The sequence below is a fragment of the Sus scrofa genome, chromosome 16 (assembly GCF_054392235.1).
Source record: "Sus scrofa isolate SSC_HxYL_T2T_F1_AM1 chromosome 16, Sscrofa_HxYL_maternal_Yorkshire_Landrace_v2.0, whole genome shotgun sequence".
Taxonomy (NCBI): Eukaryota; Metazoa; Chordata; class Mammalia; order Artiodactyla; family Suidae; genus Sus; species Sus scrofa.
The window spans coordinates 82,611,727-82,631,019 of record NC_139398.1 but is presented as its reverse complement, the minus strand read 5'-3'; the positions used below and the strand labels follow the sequence as shown (position 1 = coordinate 82,631,019).

General features: G+C 36.3%; 1 long non-coding RNA gene and 1 pseudogene across 3 annotated transcripts in view; both read left to right on the top strand.

The window, feature by feature from the left end:
* The window catches only part of LOC110257249 (uncharacterized), an 830,883-nt gene that overhangs the window by 748,292 nt on the left and 63,298 nt on the right, over positions 1 to 19,293 (top strand). The gene's annotated exons all lie outside the window — the stretch shown is intronic.
* LOC100624020 (inorganic pyrophosphatase 2, mitochondrial pseudogene) lies at positions 5,042 to 6,486 on the top strand (annotated as a pseudogene).

The following is a 19,293-nucleotide window of genomic DNA, read 5'->3' as shown; positions in this document are numbered from 1 at the left end:
CACTGAGTATGTATAATGGGCATTGAAGATACGTCAGAGAAAAAAGCACAGTGTTAGTCCTTGTGAAGCTTCAGTAGAGGGAAGTGAGTAACTGAGAACAATATATTTACTCTATGAAATGGTGATAAATGCTATGAAATAAAAAGCGAGTTGGGAAGAGAGTGGTAATAGGGATTGGTTACTCCTTCAGAGGTGTTAATTTGGGAGTGTTAAAATTAGTATGTTGCTACTTTATTAGAATTTGAATAAAGTGAGCTAATACACTGGGATGTTACTTAGGAGAAGATGTTCCAGCAAAAGAGAGGGGTGTAAAAGTCTTGGGGTGGGTGCACGTTATGTCTGTGAGAGAGGAAAGAAGCCAGAATAGTTGGTGAAGGCTGAGCAAGGAGGGACCTGAGATAATGGGATCAGATCATGCCGGGTTGTTTTTTTGTTTTTTTGTTTTTTCCTGAGTGGGTGGGAAGACTTTGGGGAATCTGAGAAAAGGAATGATGTAATCTGATATGATTTTGCATCATCTATCAAGATAGTATATGGGGAAAAGAGTGCAGGAGAGAAAAGAGTGGAAAAGGGAGGGCTCAGTTCAGAGACCATTGTCATGGTCCAGTGAGAAATGATGGTGGCTTGGACTAAAGTGAAAGCTTTAGAGGTCAGATTCTGGACACATTGTAAAAGTAGAGCAGATGACATTAAGAGAGAAAATAAGAGTCAAGGATCATTCCAAGCTTTTCATGAATGAATAGATCATAAGGAATAATGAAGTTTCAATTTATTGAAAATTTCATCCTTGTTAAATCTTCATACTTCTCTATATTCAGGGCTTATTCAGTAGGGCACCCTGATAAAACTGACTTCTCCAGGTGGCAAAGGCCAGTTAAAATTCATGCCTCCTTAGGCAAACGCATACACTTTGGACAGTGGCTGACTGCTTTTGTTCCAGTGGCAAAATCACCAGTTAAAGAACTCCAAATAAGCAGGGATGGAGTCCTTGCTGTGGTGCAGTGGTTAAGAATCCAACTGCAGCAGCTCAGTTTGCTGCGCAGGCAATGGTTCAATCCCCAGCCCCAGTTAAAGGATCCAACATTTTCACAGCTGCAGTGTAGATTGGATTCAATCTCTGGCTTGGGAACTTCCATATGCCCTGCGTACAGCCATAAGAAAAACAAACAAACAAACAAACAAAAAGACAGGGGCTAATGCTTGCTTTGACTATTGTTCTTCTCTACTTTGTCTTTAGCTGTAGTGATGTACAACTTGTGCCTGCAAGGAAAGGACATTTCCCCAAAAGGTTGAATATCAAGTAAAATAATTCAACTCTGATTGGGTTATTTTTCTTTTTCCTGACACGTTTTTTATTCCCATGAATGTAATCTTTCACTACTTCCTGGCACAATTACTGGACATCACTCAGGACTCTATCATTTTTTTCCTACTTCTAAATAATATGTGCTTTGACATTTTAAATATTATTAACAATCTTACTAATATGTTCACATCAACCCTAAGTTAGTGGTGTTATCCCCTCTTAATGTTGAGGAAAGAGGAGGTTCAGAGACTCTCACTGAATTAATCAAGATCCCAAATCTAAAAAATGGTGATGCTGATATTTGAAGTTGGGGTGGTGCTTGACTGTCTGTGCCAGCTCTTAAAGGCTTCGCTGTTCTGCTTTTGCTGTATGTATCACATTAGCAATGATCACTTTCTTCCCACTCGACTGCTTCATTACCTTCCATTAAGATGTTATCTTAAAGAAAAAGGGATGTTTCTAGAACGGGAGAACTGCCTACACTATTCAGCCTTCCTTGAATGCCTCAGCATTTCTGTGAGTCTTATTTTTTCTTGAAATACTGATATTCAAATAATATCACTATTCTACCTAAACTATCATCTCCTTTGTGAAGCCTTCCATGACTACTTTGTCAGTATTTCTCTCTCCTACCTTTTCCTCTCATGCTACATAACCATTTCTGTGATAGTGCTAAACAGAGCCCATGTCTGATAGTGCTAGCAGTGCAGTATTATAGTATTATAATTTGTTACTAGTGTATTCTTTTTTATTAGATGTGAGCTCCTTGAGGCTGGGTCTGTCTCTTTCTAGTCTTCATAGCCAAGCACTGGTCCTTAATATATTTAATTCTTTGAGCATAAGGATATTATATGTTTTTTGTTTTTGTTTGTTTGTTTGTTTTTGTTTTTGTTTTTTGGTCATTTTAGGGCTGCACCAATGGTGAATGGAAGTTCCCAGGTTAGGGGTCCAATTGGAGCTGCAGCTGCCAGCCTACACTACAGCCACAGGAACTCCAGATCCAAGTTGCATCTGCAACCTACACCACAGCTTGTGGCAATGACTGATCCTTTAACTCACTGATCGAGGCCAGGGACTGAACCCACATCCTCATGGCTCATAGTTGGATTCTTGATCTTCTGCGCCACAATGGAAACTCGCAGGATATTATATGTCTTATATCAGCTTTCCCGTGTTTCGCATAAGTCTGGATATCAAGTGGGCATTAATTATACCTTAAACAAACAAAAAGAAAAAAAAGAGAGTTGCTATTTTTCACATTTCCTTCTCAAAAAAAAAAAAAAAAAAGAAGTGGATGGTCTCTGGCCTTTGCAGAATCATGAATTTCCCTTCATAAAGAAGGTTTAGATTTTTGTCAAATGAGTTTTTCTAGGATGCACATAAGGCTTGCTGAAGTTCAGCTTTCTCTTTCATGCAGCAAAGGCCAAGTCAGCAGGGAGATTCCTGCCTCCCACCCCCAGCCTACTCCAAACTTCATGCAATTTTTATTTGCCTTCCTCTGGCCAGCCATCCCAATCCTGAGCTTACATAAAAATTCGACCCTCTGGCATTTGATGAATAAAATAATTCCTTGGCCAGAATATACTTTTGGCAGGGGAACTCAAAGGACATTCAACTGTCCATGTACTCAGATTTCCTCTAGGGGGCAGGCACCATTCCATTTCTGCGCCCGTCATTAATTAGGCTTATGACACTTGCGCACCCGGAGAGTCTTTGCAGTGGGAGGCGGTGAAGTAGGACAACGGGAATATCAGACTTGGAATCAGGAGTTGTTTTCTAATATTTAATACCATTTCAGTCTCTCTGAATATTTCTGCCTCTGCAAAATGGGAGTACGAATAACTTCGATAAATAACCCTTGGGTTGTTTCAAGAATCAAATGAGAGAGGGCGAGTGAGAGAGTATTCTCTAATCATGTTATTCACAGAGGAATCCTGAAATGAACTCTCTTTGTAAAATGGTCATTCATAAAGTGAAGTGGAGAAGAAGGGCACAGGTAAGGAAACGGAGGACACGACACATGTCAAGCACTTAGCACAGTCCCCAGTTCATGGCAGATGCTCAGTGCAGCTGAAGGGGTTGCTGCTCTTACTGTTTTGGTTGTTGTAGCCTAGTTTCTCGACTTTACCCCTACCACACAGATGGTATCATTTATAAAGAGTTAATGATTAGTATCTCATGTTGGACTGCTTTGGATAAATTTCTTTTAATTCTTTTAGCACCACCTTCTTTCTTTTCCTCCTGCTCCTCTTTTTTTTCTTTTTATTTTACAACTGAGGGAATTTATACTGAGAGGTGATAAGTAACTTCCTTAAACCAGCATAGCCTATAAGTAGCAATGCTGAGTTTTGAATCCAAAGAGTCTAACTCCAGAGTACCTACACTTCTTGGCTGTGAAGTATTGGCTCTTGATGACATGTAACTCTGCCAAAAGAAAATACAATGGAGTTGTCTAGCTGAAATAATTCTACGAACTTTAGGTTAAAATCTGCATTTCCTCTGTGAGGTAGAGGTGGTATATTTTATTATCTTCATAAGTGAAAAAACAGAGGATTCGAGGCCAAAAATGATTTGACAAGGAACTGTGCTATTTCACAGAATTCTACAATTCTTGAGCTCATCTTGTTTAAATCTGTCATTTTAAAGAGGAGATTTTTGCAGGGAGAAGTCATCATTTATTCATTGTTACAACTCGAGGGCTAAAACATACTTTTAACCACATTTGTAAACTATCAAGGGACATTATTTGTAGTTACATATTGTATGATATTAACTGATGGACACACTTTTAGAATGACTAATCTAATCCATCTTAACTTCCTGATTATATGCAAATGTGGCAATTGGTTGGTTACTGGAGGAAATCCTTACTCTTACTTTCACTGTGAGCAACTTTAGATTGGTTATAGGAAGATAGTTGAGGATTTATCAAGATTCTTTATTAACACTTTGTATGAGGAGTGCAATGCAAATGGGTTCTTTTGCAAGGATACTTGAAAAAACTGATTTGTAGAGGCCAGCAGGGAAATGGATTCCCTTTGAAAACTAGAGACACTAGAGGGGGACAGAGTCCTATTGACCTTATTGGGTCTGACTTTCTTGGGAGTGCTAAGCCTTGTGATCTGACACTGGGATATCAAAATTCTTTCTGTAACTATGGTTTCTGGGATTATTTTTTTCCCCTATTGAAACAAATCAGTCATCAACGCGACATGTGTTTTCACTAAAACTTCCCTAATCTAAAATCTTATGCTTTGCCCATGATAGTTTGGAGGTATGTTATTATTTCTTCTTTATTTTCCCCTGTTCCTTAAAGAAAAAACAAAAAACAAAAAAACGGTAATAGTGACTCATAAAAACTCTCAGTCACTAGGCCAAAGAAAAAAGATACCAATTTTAAGCTTCTCTTGAGATGGCAGAAATTATTTTTTTGTTGTTGACTTCATGTGCTTCATCAAAGAACTTGCTGTAAAGCTTGGTGATGGCTCAGAGAGAAGCCATCTAGTACACATGAAATGTTGGATGCTGAATCTGAAAACACCATTGTATCTCTCAGTGGAAGACAAAAGAGTAGATACTTAGAATTGTGACAACTGCTGGACAAAGGATGCATAATAACACTTCTGGGGAGGACATGTACCCAGGCCATTGTGGATGACTAAGTGGAGCTGTCCACAGTACTGGACAAACCCCAAGAATCTGTGCAAAGCCATCTGGAATATTTAGGCCTTCACAATGGGGGCAATCAGACTTCCTCTAAGAAGACGGATTGCTAGTCTTGTTAACAGCGCGGAGACCTGTGATCGGTGTGTTTAATCACAGCCTGACAACAACTTCCAGTAAATAAGATTTTAAGAAAGGAAAACCATTTTAAAAATGAATCAGTGTTCTATAATGTTGGAAAAGTTTTGTGCTTTGCCTCCTCCTTAGTCTCCCAACCCAGGCATCCTTTTTTCTATCCAATGTCGGCCTTTTTTCATAGTAAAACACAAAGGATAAAGAATACTAAAATCTGTAGGGCGCAAAAATGTTTACTTCATGGACATGTGTGAGTAGGAGTCTATTATAGTGGAGGTGACTGTGGTTAGTGCTTATGCTTGGGCAAGAATAGATAGTCATGTATGCATGGTTATTTTAATTCAATGAATAAAAGTCCAATTTTAGCAGTCTCCTCTTTGGGGTTGATTTAGAAATATTCCAAGCACAGTTCTAAATTATGTTGGAGCTAAAGAACAAAAATGTACAATCCCTGATGTCAGAATATAAAATCGTATGAGGGATAACAAGTGCCACGTTTACCTAATACATATTCACTACAAGGAGGAATGAGCAAAGCCCTTCACCCAGAAGTACAGAAAGTATAAGAGAAATGTAAACCAAGGAGAGAGATCATATATTATGGTAGGAAAGCACAAGACTACCAGTTGGACCTGGTGCCAGTGCCACTCCCCCTTCCCCTCCCTCCGCTGTGGCCTGCCTGCTGCAGGGAGGGAGTACGGGGCTCAAGCTCCACCACACCATGGCCTTGCACCACATGGAGGAGCGTGGTCAGTGCCACTCACCTGACTGCGGCCAGCCTCTTTTTCAAATTTGTTTAATAGGGTGTAGAAGTACCTCGGTGGACAAATGCTAAAAGGGAGATTGCCATGGAAGAGCCACTGAATCCTGTAAACAAGATGGAAATGAGGCCAAGCTTTGCTGTATGACAAGTATCTTTCCTCACAAGGGTCACATGTGGAGTTAGGGTGGCCTCCCTCAGACTTAGGAGGACTCCTGTTGAAAAGAGAAGAGTGCAGACTGCTGTGGAGATAATAATCCTGTTGACCTTTGTGAAACAGGTGCAAAGGTTCTTTCTCTTGGAGATGTTGTTCATGTGAAGAGCCTTGCAACTTTGGTTCTTATAGATCAGAGTGAAACAGATTGGATATTTAATTGCTATCAATGCAAATGATCCTGAAGCCTCAAAGTCTCATGATAGCAATGACATTAGAAGTTATATTTAATGGGTTTAGATTTTAAAAGTTACCAGATGGAAAATCAGAAAACCAGATTGATTTTAATGGAGAATTCAAAAATAAGGCTTTTGATCTTAAAGTTCTTAAATCTATTCATGAATGTCAGAAGGCATTTCTCATGGAGACGTGTGAAGGAGGGGCTAAATAAATTGCACAAACGTGTAGATAGTGTTTTGCTCTGGTTACAGGACAAGGTGCATAGTACGTGTATACCCGCAAAGAATTACTATAACTTTATTAACCTGCAGGCATTTGAATTTGTGACCCTTGGATTAGGTAGTAGTAAGTGTCTCAAATTTATTTCTTTGGGAGGCAGAATTGATAACTGAATGATCAACAAAAATGTACAATCCCTGATGTCAGAATATAAAATCGTATGAGGGATAACAACTATTTTCCACATATGGAAAATAGTGAGGGGACATTAAGAAAGCAAATGGTTACAGAAAGGAGATTATAAGAACCCTTTCTTTAGAGTACCTCTTTTATTACATAGAAAGCTGAAGCTCAGGGATGTAATTAGAGGTACATAATCGGCCCTTGGTCGAAAGAATCTCCACCTGTTGTCTTCTGTGTACCCTGATAGAAACCGAGTTCAAAGACCAGTGATTTCTAATTTTAAATGTTTCTCACCAGTAACGATGACAGGATGAGCTACAGGGACATCTCAGATTCAGGGACAGAATGGATATTTATGGTTTTGATGACAGTGATAACATGTACCAAGCAATCCACTGAAAAATAGGATGTGAATCAGTGAAAGATGACACCAATTAAAAGGTATTAACAATTTCACTGTTTTGTATTTGTTCAGCTGAGTGGGGCAGTAGGCCATTTATTTCAATAATTTATTCTGGGAGTTCCCATTATGGCACTGTGGTAACAAACACGACTAGTATCCATGAGGATGAGGGTTCGATCCCTGGCCTTGCTCAGTGGGTTAAGGATCTGTTGTTGCCATGAGCTGTGGTGTAGTCACACATTCTGCTCAGATCCCGCAATGCTGTTGCTGTGGCATGGACCAGCAGCTGTAGCTCTTATTTGACCCCTAGCTTGGGAAACTTCCATATGTTGTGAATGCAGCCCTAAAACACAAATAAAAATTTAAAAAAAGGAAAAAGAACAAAGGAAAAAACATTTTTTTGATTATGTCTCATGTTGAAATATTTTGCACAGAAATATATTTTTATTATTTTGTACTAACTGAGGGAGAAAATTGTCTTCATTATCTCCTTGTCATTTATGCTCTATCCTATGACTAGTAATGTCTTTATCATTTATCTTTTTTTACAGCAGGGATTTACAATGCTTAAGAGCACTTGGATATAGGGGAAAATGTTGACATTAGAGAGATGATTCATTGAATAAATTGACACAAATTTATTGTGACTGCGGGTCAGCGCGCTGACATCAATTCTCTCAAGCAAAATTGCTTTATCAAAATACAAATCACTGAAGAAAAATTCCCTATCTACTTTCTTTCCCTCGAAGAAATCATTCTTGGACCTTCTGATAGAAAGTGCTGAATATTTCTGAAAGTAATTATTCCTCTAGGAAAATCAGGTTTTGATAGCTTCATGAGTTGTGAAAAGCAAAATGCCAGTGGAAAACACCTCATTTTCTGTCTTCAGACAAGACATGGTCCCTTCGTGAGATGGTGATGTTCGGAGTGGATTAGGAATGCATAATTTGGGCTTCATAGCACTTGAGTATATGAGGATAATGTGGCATGTCAGTAGTTCTCAAGTTTTTCATGCACCATAATAACCAAGAGGGCATGCTAGATGCATATTCCTGGTTCACCGCTAGCGTTTCTGATTCAGTAAGTCTGGGGTGGGGTATAAGAAATTATATTTCTAATAAGTTCCTAGGTTGTCCTAATGTTGGTGACCCAAGGACCACGTGTGGAGAAAATGCTTTACACTCTTCTTTAAAAAAATGTTTTCCACATTATCATCAAGTTTTTTCATTAAGCTTCACAAAATAGGAAAAGCTGCCATAATTTCTGGAATGTAAAAAAAGCAGATGCTAAAGTTAATTTGCCAATGTTCATATGGCAAATCAGTGATGAAGTGAATACTGAATTCCATCTCTTAACTCTTAGGGTTGCCTCGAATGATGTAAAACCCCTTTAAATATGATCCAGGTGATAAGGACAGGGATAGGATATGAGATAATCTTTATGGTCAGGTAGGTAAGATATAAATTAAGCACAAATTCCTTTGTCTAGCATTAAAGATATTCATGACCAGTCCCCAGTCTAAGTTTTTGCCCCTAGCTCCAAATTATCTTTATTCCAGTTTCCAAACAAACTGGACCTTCCTCAAATGAGAAAGTTATTTTCTACCTTCAAACAGGGAGATGTCTAAGGTTTTCCTCCATCTATTCTCAGTAAAATTATGTTTCTCAACATTCAGTAAGATGTCACTTTTTTCATAGAACTTTTTATTTCTAACCTTTTCCCCAGCTCCTGCCTCAGGTGGTTAAGTGCTATGTAGGTATTCATCAAATAAATAAATAGCATCGTGGAGGGAATATTGGGTTAGTTTTGTTTTTGTTTTTGCTTTTTGAGGAGGGAAGGTACACAGATAAATGGGAAAAGCTGTAGGTAGGTTTCTATATTTGATATATCTTTGCTTATCGTTATTTTCTATTTTATTTTAATCTTTAAATTGCAGTAAATTGGCTTTTTAATATGTGTATAGTTCTTTGAATCTATATATTGATTCACATAACTGCTGCTCAAGTCAGGATATAGCACAATTCTATTGCCCCCTAAAACTCCCTTATATTGCCCTTTTTTATTTCTGCCTTCCCCTACCCCTATCCCTGGCAACCACTGTTCTGTTCTCTGTCACTATAGTCTGTCTTTAGGAGAATGCCATGGTACAAATGGAATTATTTTATACAGAATGTACATTTTTCATATTGGCCTCTCAGTGTCATGCCTTTTGAGATTTATCCAAGTTGTGAAGTATGTCAACAGTTTTGTTGTTTGTTTTATATTTGGAGTTTTACTTTGTTTTTGGTTGAGTAGTTGTCCTTTATATAGATAAACCACATTCAGTTATTGAAGGATATTGGGGCTGATTCTACTATCATGTGATCACGGACAGAGCTGCTATAAACATTTGTGTACAGGTTTTCATTTCTCTAGGGTAAGTGTACAGACCTGTGATTTCTGGGGCAGTAAGTATATATTTAACTTAATAAAAAACTTCAAAATTGATTTCCAGAGTGGCCGTATCTTTCTGCATCTCACCAGTGATATTTGCGAGTTGCAGTTTTTAGGCATCCTCACTAGTGCTTGGAATTGTCAGTATTTTTTTTTTTCCATTTTAACATTCTAATAGGTAAGAAGTTATATACATTGTGGCTTTAATTTGCATTCTCTGATGACTAACAATCTTTTCAACTGAATATTTGCAATCCATATGTCCTTTTGGTGAAGTAGTTATTAAGTCTTTTGCACATTTTTACAATTGTGTTGTTTTCCTGAGAGTTCAGGAAATCTCTATATATCTTATATTGAAGTTCTTTGTAAGAGTAATTTGCAGCTATGTAATTTTCTCCTAATCTTTTCATTTTTCTCATAGTGCTCTATGCAGGGCAGTGCTTTTAGGTTTTTAAAATTACTCAATGAATTTTATTACATTTAGAGTTGTACAACGATCATCATAACCCAATTTTACAGCTTTTCCATCCCAAACTCCCAGTCCATCTTCCTGCCCCCGAACCTGTGTCCTTTGGAAACCTTAAGTTTTTCAAAGTCTGTGAATCAGTATCTGTTCTGCAAAATTCATTGTGTCCTTTTTTAAGATTCTACATGTAAGTTATAGTATATGATGTTGGTGTCTCACTGTTTGACTCATTTCACTTAACATGATAATTTCTAGGTCTATGCTACATTTGATTAAATTAATTAAAATAAATCAGTTAATTTCATTGATTAAAACACATCTTAAAAATAACTCTTTGCCTAACCCAAGATCATAAAATTTTTCTCGTATTTCTGTGAATATATATATATATCTAATATATATTAAATATGTGTATTTATAATATGTGTTTATAGCAATAATCCATAATTTTTGTATAAGATATAGAATTTAAATTGTGGTAATTATTTTTGCTCTTGTTGTTATATAGCTGCCTATTTGTTTAAACACCATTGGTTGAAAAGATTATCCCTCCTCTTTTGATTTGCTTTTGGACCTTTGTCAAGAACCATTTAACTGTATTTCTGCTGGTTTATTTCAGGACTTTATTCTGTTCCATTGATCTATACGTTTAGCAATACCACACTGTCTTGATTACTGTAGCTCTAGGGTTGGCTTGACATCTAGTAGTGTTATTTCTCAACTTTATTTTTTTGTTTCAAATTTCTTTTGGCTATTTTTATTACACTTTCCACACAAATTTTAGAATAAGCTTGTCTGTATATACAAAAAATTCTGCTGGCATTTGTTTTGAAAAATTTTTAATCTATAGATCAATTTTAGAAGGATTAGCATTTTTATAGGTTATGTATTTGATACATGAATATCTTACCTCCCATCATTTGTCTATGTCTTTTTTTTTTGGTTCCACCCATGGCATGTGGACGTTATCAGACCAGAGGGTGAATTTGCCCCACAGCTGCAACCCAAGCCACAGCAGTGAAAATGCCAGCTCCTTAACCAATTTATCTATTTCTTTTTTGATTTATGTCATCAATATTGTGTGCTGTTCAGTACAAAGATATTATATGTGCTTTGTTATATTTGTACTGAAATATTTCATTACTTTGTAATTTGTACATATTTAAAAAATTCTGCTTCCAGTTGTTTACTGTAAATATACAATATGATTAATTTTTGCATGTTAACCTTGTATTTTTATGATATAAGTAAAATCAGTGATTAATTATAATATGTTTTTGTGGACTCTTGGGACTTTATTCACTCATTTTCCTTTTCAATCTGTATCACTTACGTTTCTTGTTCTTGGCTTTTTTAGGGCCACATGCATGGCATATGCAAGTTCCCAGGCTAGGTGTTGAATCGAGCTGCAGCTTCCAGACTATGCCACAGCCATAGCAACATGGGATCTGAGCCACATCTGTGACCTATACCACAGCTCATGGCAGCACTGGATCCTTAACCCACAGGCTGAGGCCAAGGATTGAACCTGCATTCTCATGGATCCTACTGGGCTCATTACCACTCAGCCATGATGGGAACTTCACCACATTTATTATTTTAAACTTATTTATTGGCAAGGACTTGCAGTATGATGTTAAATAGGAATGATGAGAGTAGACAGGCCATATTCAAATTCTTAGGGGGTAAAGCATTCTGTCTTTCCCTTTTAAGTAAGATGTTAACTGTAGTCTTGTTTATGTTGAACTAGAGTTAATGTAAAATATAGGTTACAGGGATATAATATAGCAATCCAGAAATTTTAAAGTTTATACTCCACTTATAGTTAATATATTGTCAATATTCTCCATGTTATACAATGTGTTTTCATAGCTTGTTTTATATGTAATAGTTTGTATCTTTTAATTCTCTACATATATATTGCCCCTCTCCCCTTTGCTCTCACCATGTGCAACTATTGGTTTGTTCTCTTTATTCATGACTTGTTTTATTGTTATATTCACTAATTTGTTGTACTTTTTAGATTCTACATAAGTGATATCCTCAAGTATTTGTCTTTCTGTAATATTTTTCACTTAGCATAATACCCTTCAGGTCCATTGATGTTACTGAAAATGGCAAGATTTAATTCTTTTTAATACATGTACACACAAGTGTTTTTTGTCCAGTCATCTGTTAATGGACACTTAGATTGTTTCCATAACTTGGCAATTGAAAATAAGGCTTCTACAAACATTATGGGGTATGTATCTTTTCAAATTAGTTTTTTTAAAAAAATTATACCCAGCAATGGCATTATGTCATATGGTAGTTTTATTTTAGTTTTTTGAGAAACCTTGCCACAGTTTTCCACAGTGGGTGCACCAATTTACATTTCCACTAACAGTGTGCAAGCATTCCTTTTTTTGCCACTTTCTCCCCAACATTTGTTATCTGTGTTCTTTTTGATAACAGCCATTCTGACAAGTGTGAGGTGATAGCTCACTGTGGTTTTGATTTGTGTTTGCCTGATCCTTAGCAATGTTGAGCATGTTTTCATGTGCCTATAGGTAATCTGCATTTCCTCTTTGGAAAAAAAGGCTATTCAACTCTTCTGCCCATTTTTAATTTTTTTTTGATGTTGAGTTGTATGTATATTGAATATTAACCCCTTATCAGTCATAATGTTTGAAAATATTTTCTCTCATTCATTACATTTATTTTTATTTTGTGGATGATTTTCTTTGCTGTGCAAAAGCTTTTAAGTTTAATTAGGTCTTATTTGTTTGTCTTCAATTGTAATTGCTTGGCTTTAGGAAATGGATTTTAAATATCCTTCTACAGTTTATGTTAAAGAGTATTCTGCCTATGTTTTATGGATTCCAGTCTTTAAGTTTTTGACATCATTAAAAAAAATAAAATCGAAACAGAGGAGATAAGATTGTGCAGTAGAAGGAGTTGTGCTCACATCCTCTCATAGAAACACTCAAATTACAACTAACTACCGAGTAACCATTGACAAAAAAGATTGGAATGTACCAAAAATATATATTTTACATCCAAAGATAAAGAAACCACAATGAGATAGTAGGTAGTAGGAGGGGCACTTTTACAATATATTCAAACTCCATACTAACTGGGTTGGTGACCCCAAAACTGGAAAATAATTATTTTACAGTTGTTTTCCCACAAGATTGAAAGTTCTGAGCCCCATGTCATGTTCATCAGCCTGGGGTTCTGGCATTGAGCGGAGGATCCCCCAGAACACTTGGCTATGAAGTCCAGTGGAGTTTCTCCTCAAGACTTGAGGAAGCAGAGACTCCACTCTAGGACAGTTCACAGAGGGTTCCATGTACATTGGGACCCAGGGCAAAGCAGTGACTACATAAGAACCTAAATCATACATAACTGCTGGTCTTGGAGGAGTTCTTGGGAAGGCAGGGATTGGCTGTGGCTCACTGTGGAGGAAAGAACACTGGTGGTGAGGGCCTTAAGAAATATTCATTAGTGTGAGCTCTCCCAGAGTTCACCATTTTGGCACCAAGCTTGACCCCACCCAACAACCTGCAAGTTTTAGGCTCGGATGCCTCAGGTCAGACAATGAACACGTTGGATCTAGAGTCCTACTCATCAGAAGACAGGTTTCCTAAAGTTGTCCTGAGTCCACAGCCATCCCCAAACATTCTTCTTGACATGGACCATCTTGCTAGAGGGACAAATACTAGCTCCACCCATCAGTGGGCAGGCATCGGCCCCTTCCACAAAGAGGCCTGCTTAAGCCTCTAGACCAATCTCACATACAAGGAGGCAGACACCAGAAACAAGAGTGGCCATAACCCTGCAACCCACAGAAAGGAGAGAGACCAGAAACACAGAAAATTAGAAAAAATAATGACAGAGAATATGTTCCAGATGAAGTGACAAGATAAAACCCCAGAAGGAGGAGTAAGTAAAGTGGAGATAGGCAATCTACTTGAAAAATAATTCAGAGTGATGGTAGTAAATATGACCCAAGATCTCAGAAAAAGAGTGGAGGCACAGACCAAAAAGATACATGACATATTCAACAAAGAAATAGAAGATTTAAAGAACAGAAATGAACAATGGAATTGCTGAAATGAAAAATATATAAGGAATCAATAGTAGAAAAAATGAGTCAGAAGAACAAATAAGTGGGCTGGAAGATAGATTGATGAAAATCATTGCCATGGAACCGAATAAAGAGAAAAGAATGAAAAGAAATGAGGAAAATCTCAGAGATATCTTGGATAACATTAAAGGCACCAACACTCACATTACAGAGGTTGCACAAGGAGAAAAGAGAAAGATCCTGAGAAAATATTTGAAGATATAGTGGCCAAAAACTTCCCTAACATGGGAATGGAAACTCACAGTCAATACCAGGAAACATAGAGCCCCATACAGGTTAAAACCAAAGAGAACACACTGAGCACATATTAATAAAAAAAAAGTTAAAGACAAAAATAAACTATTAAAAGCAATGAGAGAAAAGCAACACATTAACATTAAACAGAATCCCCATAGTGTCATCAGCTGATGCTTCAGCAGAAACTCTGCAAGCCATAAGAGAGTGGTACAGTATATTGAAAGTGATGAAATGGAAGAGCCTATAGACAAGAATAATCTACCCAACAAAAATTTTATTCATATTTGACAGAGATATCAAAAGCTTTATAGATAAACAAAATCTAAGAGGAATGAGCACCACCAAACAAGCTTTACAACAAATGCTAAAGGAGCTTGTCTAGGTGGAAAACTAGATCACAGCTAGAAACAAAACAAAAAATATGAATGGGAAAGCTCATTGGTAAGGGCAAACATATAGTAAAGGTAGGAAACTATTCACACATAAGTATGATATCAAAAATAGCAATCATGAGATGAAGAGAGTACAAATACAGGATATTGGAAATGCATTTGAAATTAAGAAACAAGAGACTTAAAACAGTCATATTTATATGCGATTAAATATATGTATATAATATATATATATTTCTCTTTAATACTTCTTGTTTTGAATAAATCAAAAATATGAAATAGATAATCACACAAATAAGAACCAAACACAACACTAAAGACAGTCATCAAACCACAAGAGAAGAGATTAAAAGAGGAAGGGAAGAAAAAAGACCTATAAAATGAATATAAAACAATTAACAAAAAATAACTAACAAAAGAACATACATAGCAATAATTAACTTAAATGTAACTGGACTAAATGTTCTAACTAAAAGGCATAGACTGGATGAATGGTTACACAAATAAGACCCAAATATATGCTATTTAAATGGATATAAAAACAAGACCCATATACATGCTGTCTACAAGAGACCCACTGCAGATCTAGGGACACATACAGACTGAAAGAGAGGGGATGGAAAAAGATACTCCATGCAAATGGAAATCTGGGTTAACAAAAATCTGGGGTAGCAAAAATTATATTAGACAAAATAGACTTTAAAAATAAAGCATGTTACTAGAGAAAAAGATGCTACATAATGATCAATAGATTGATCCAAGAACAAGATATAAGAATTGTAAATATATGTGTTCCCAACATAGAAGCACCTTAATATATAAGAGAAATACTAATATCCATAAAAGGAGAAATCAACAGTAAAAAAATAGTGGTGGGGATTTTAATGCCCCATTTTCATCAATGGACAGATCATCCAAACAGAAAATCAGTAAGAAAACATGGGACTTAAAGGACACCTTAGAGCAGAGGGACTTAATTGATAATTATAGAACATTTCATCTGAAAGCAGAAAAATACACATTCTTCATAAGTGAACATGAACATTTTCCAGGATATGTCATATGCTGGATCATAAAGCAAGCCTCAGTAAATTTAAGAAAATTGAAATAATATCAAGCATATTTTCTGAATACAACACTATGAGATTAGAACTCAACAACAACAAAAATAAAAAACGTAAAAAAACCCAAACACAATGAGGCCAAACAATATGTTGCAGAACAACCCATGGATTATTGAAGAAATTAAAAAAAAATACTTAGAGAAAAGGAGAATGTGATGATCCAAAATCTGTGGGACACAGCAAAAGCAGTTCTAAGAGGGAAATTTATAGCAGTATAATCTTACCTTAGAAAACATGAAAAATCTCAAATAAAAAGTATAACCTTACAGTTAAAGCAACTAGAGAAGGAAGAACCAGCAAAGGATCATATGTGACTAGCACAAACAACTGTATGTCAATTAAATGGACAATCTAGAAGAAATAAACAAATTCTTAGAAAGCTACAGTCTTCTAAGATTAAACCATGAATAAATAGAAAATATCAATGGACCAATCACATATCCTGATACCGAAAATGTAATTGAAAATTTTCAGAAACAAAAGTCCAGGACCAGAGGGCTACACAAGCAAATTCTATCAAATATTTAGAGAAGAGTTAACACTAGCCTTCTGAAATTATTTCAAAAAAATTTTGGAGGGAAGGACATTCTCAAGATCATTCTGAGGCTAGAAACGTGTTATGAAAATAAGACAAAGATAAAACAAAAAACACTGATTACTAATAATGTCACACTACACACATGGGAAACCCTAATGATGCTAGAAGAAAATTACTAGAGCTCATCAATAAATTTGGTATCATTTTAGGATACAAAATTAATAAACAAAAACCTCTTGAGTTTCTATACACTAACAATGAAAAATCTGAAAGACAAATTAAAGAGGCAATCCCACTTATCATCACATCAAAGAGAATAAAATGCTTAGGAATAAACCTACCTAAAGAGACAACCCAAGACCTGAACTCTGCAAGCTATAAAACATTGATGAAGGACATCAATGTTGAAACAAATGCATGGAAAGATATACCATGCTCTTGGATTGGAAAAACCAACAGTCAAAATGACTATAATACTCATGGCAATTTACAGATTCAGTGCAATCCTTATCAAATTACAAATGGTGTTTTCCACAGAACCAGAACAGAGAATTTTGAAATTTGTATGGAAACAAAAAAGACCCTAAATATTCAAAGCAATCCTGAGAAAGAAGAATGGAGCTGAAGGAATCAAGCTCCCTGAATTCAGACTATACTACAAAGTTATAGTCGTCAAAACATTATGGTAAGGACACAAAAACAGAAATAGAGATCAATGGAACGGGATAGAAAGCCCAGATAAACCTCTGTGCCTAAAGTCAATTAATCTATGACAAAGGAGGAAAGAATATACAATGGAGAAAAGATATTCTCTTCAATTAAGTGATGATGCGAAAAGTGGACCGCTACATGTAAAGGAGTGAAATTAGATCATTCTCCAACACCATATACAAAAATAAACTCAAAATGGATGAAAGACCTAAATGTGAGACCAGATATTCTAAAACTCATAGAGGGAAAGAAAGAGTAAGGTCAGGCTTTGACATAAATGACAGCAATATGTTTTTGGATCTACCTCTGAGAGCAATGAGTATCAAAACAAAAATAAACAAATGGGATCTTATTAAACTGAAAAGCTTTTGCACAGCAAAGGAATCTATAGACAAAATGAAAAAATAACTGACGGAATGAGAAAAAAGTCTTTAAAAATGAATCAATCTGTAAGGGATTAATCTCCAAAATACAGAACTCTGCACCTCGGTAAATAATTTTTAAAAATTTAATAAAGGGGAGTTCCCATCGTGGCACAGTGGTTAACGAATCTGACTAGAAACCATGAGGTTGCAGGTTCAATCCCTGCCCTTTCTTTGTTGGTTAAGGATCTGGCATTGCCGTGAGCTATGGTGTAGTTTGCAGACTCGGCTTGGATCCTGCATTGCTGTGGCTCTGGCATAGGCCGGTGGCTATAGCTCCGATTCGACCCCTAACCTGGGAACCTCCATATGCCATGGGTGTGGCCCTAGAAAAGGCAAAAAGACAAAAAAAATTAAAAATGGGTAGAAGATCTAAATACTCATTTCTCCAAAGAAGAAAAACAGATGGCCAAAACACACATGAAAGGATGCTGAACACCTCTAAGTATTACAGAAATGCAAATCAAAACTATAATGAGTTATCACCCCACACCAGTGAGAAGGCCATCATCAAAAAGTCTTCAAACAATAAATGCTGGAGCAAGTGTGGAGAAAAGGGAACCCTTCTATACTGTTGGTGTGAATATAAGTTAGTGTAATCACTATGGAGAACAGTATGGAAGTTCCTTAAAAAACGAAATACAGAACTTCATAAGATCCAGCAGTCCCACTCCTGCCCATATATCCAGAGAAAACTATAATTTGAAAACATATGTGCACCCAGTATTCACAGCAGGACTCTTTATAGTAGTCAAGACATGGAAGCAACCTAAATGTCCATCGATATAGGAATAGATAAAGAAGATGCGGTACATATATACAATGAAATATTCAGCCATAAAAAGAATGGAATTATTCCATTTGTAGCAACATGGATGCATCTAGAGATTATCATGTTAAGTAAGTCAGACAAAGACAAATAATTACAAGTGGAATTTTAAGAAAGTGTTACAAATGAACTTATTTAAAAAATGGAAACGCATTTACAGACTTCAAACAACAACAACAACAACAACAACAACAAAAAAACCAGGGTTACAAAAGGGGAAAGTTGGGGGGGCAATTATGAGTTTTGGATTAATATATGCATCCTACTATATATAAAATAGGTAATCGACAAGTACCAACAGGGAATTCTACTCAGTATTCTATGATAACTTACATGGGGAAAGAATCTGAAAAATAATGCATATGTGTATAATTACATTACATTGCTGTACACCTGAAACTAACACAACATTGTAAATCAACTACACTCCAATATAACATAAAAATTAAATTAAAAAAAAACTCAAAATGGAATATAGACTCACATGTAAGACCAGAAGTTGCAGTCTTTTTAAAAAAATATACCCTCTTGGAGCTCCCATTGTGGCTTAGCAGTAACAAACTCGACTAGTATTCGTGAGGATGCAGGTTTGATTCCTCACCTTGCTCAGGTGGTTAAGTATCCAGCATTGCCATGAGCTGTGGTGTACATCACAGACACTGCTGGGATCTGGTGCTGCTGTGGCAGTGGAGTAAGCTGGCAGCTGCAGCTCCATTTTGACCCCTAGCTGAGGAACTTCCATATGCCTCTGGTGTGGGCCTAAAAAACCAAAACCAAACAAACGAACAAAAAACCCCTCTTTAGGTTGAAGCAGTTCCCATCCATTCTTACTTTCTTAGAATATTATCCTGAACAGATGTGGCTTTTTTAAGGAGCTTCTCTGTGTCAATTTATATTACCTTTTATCTTTTACTCTTTAGACTCGTAATATACTGGATGAAATTGATTA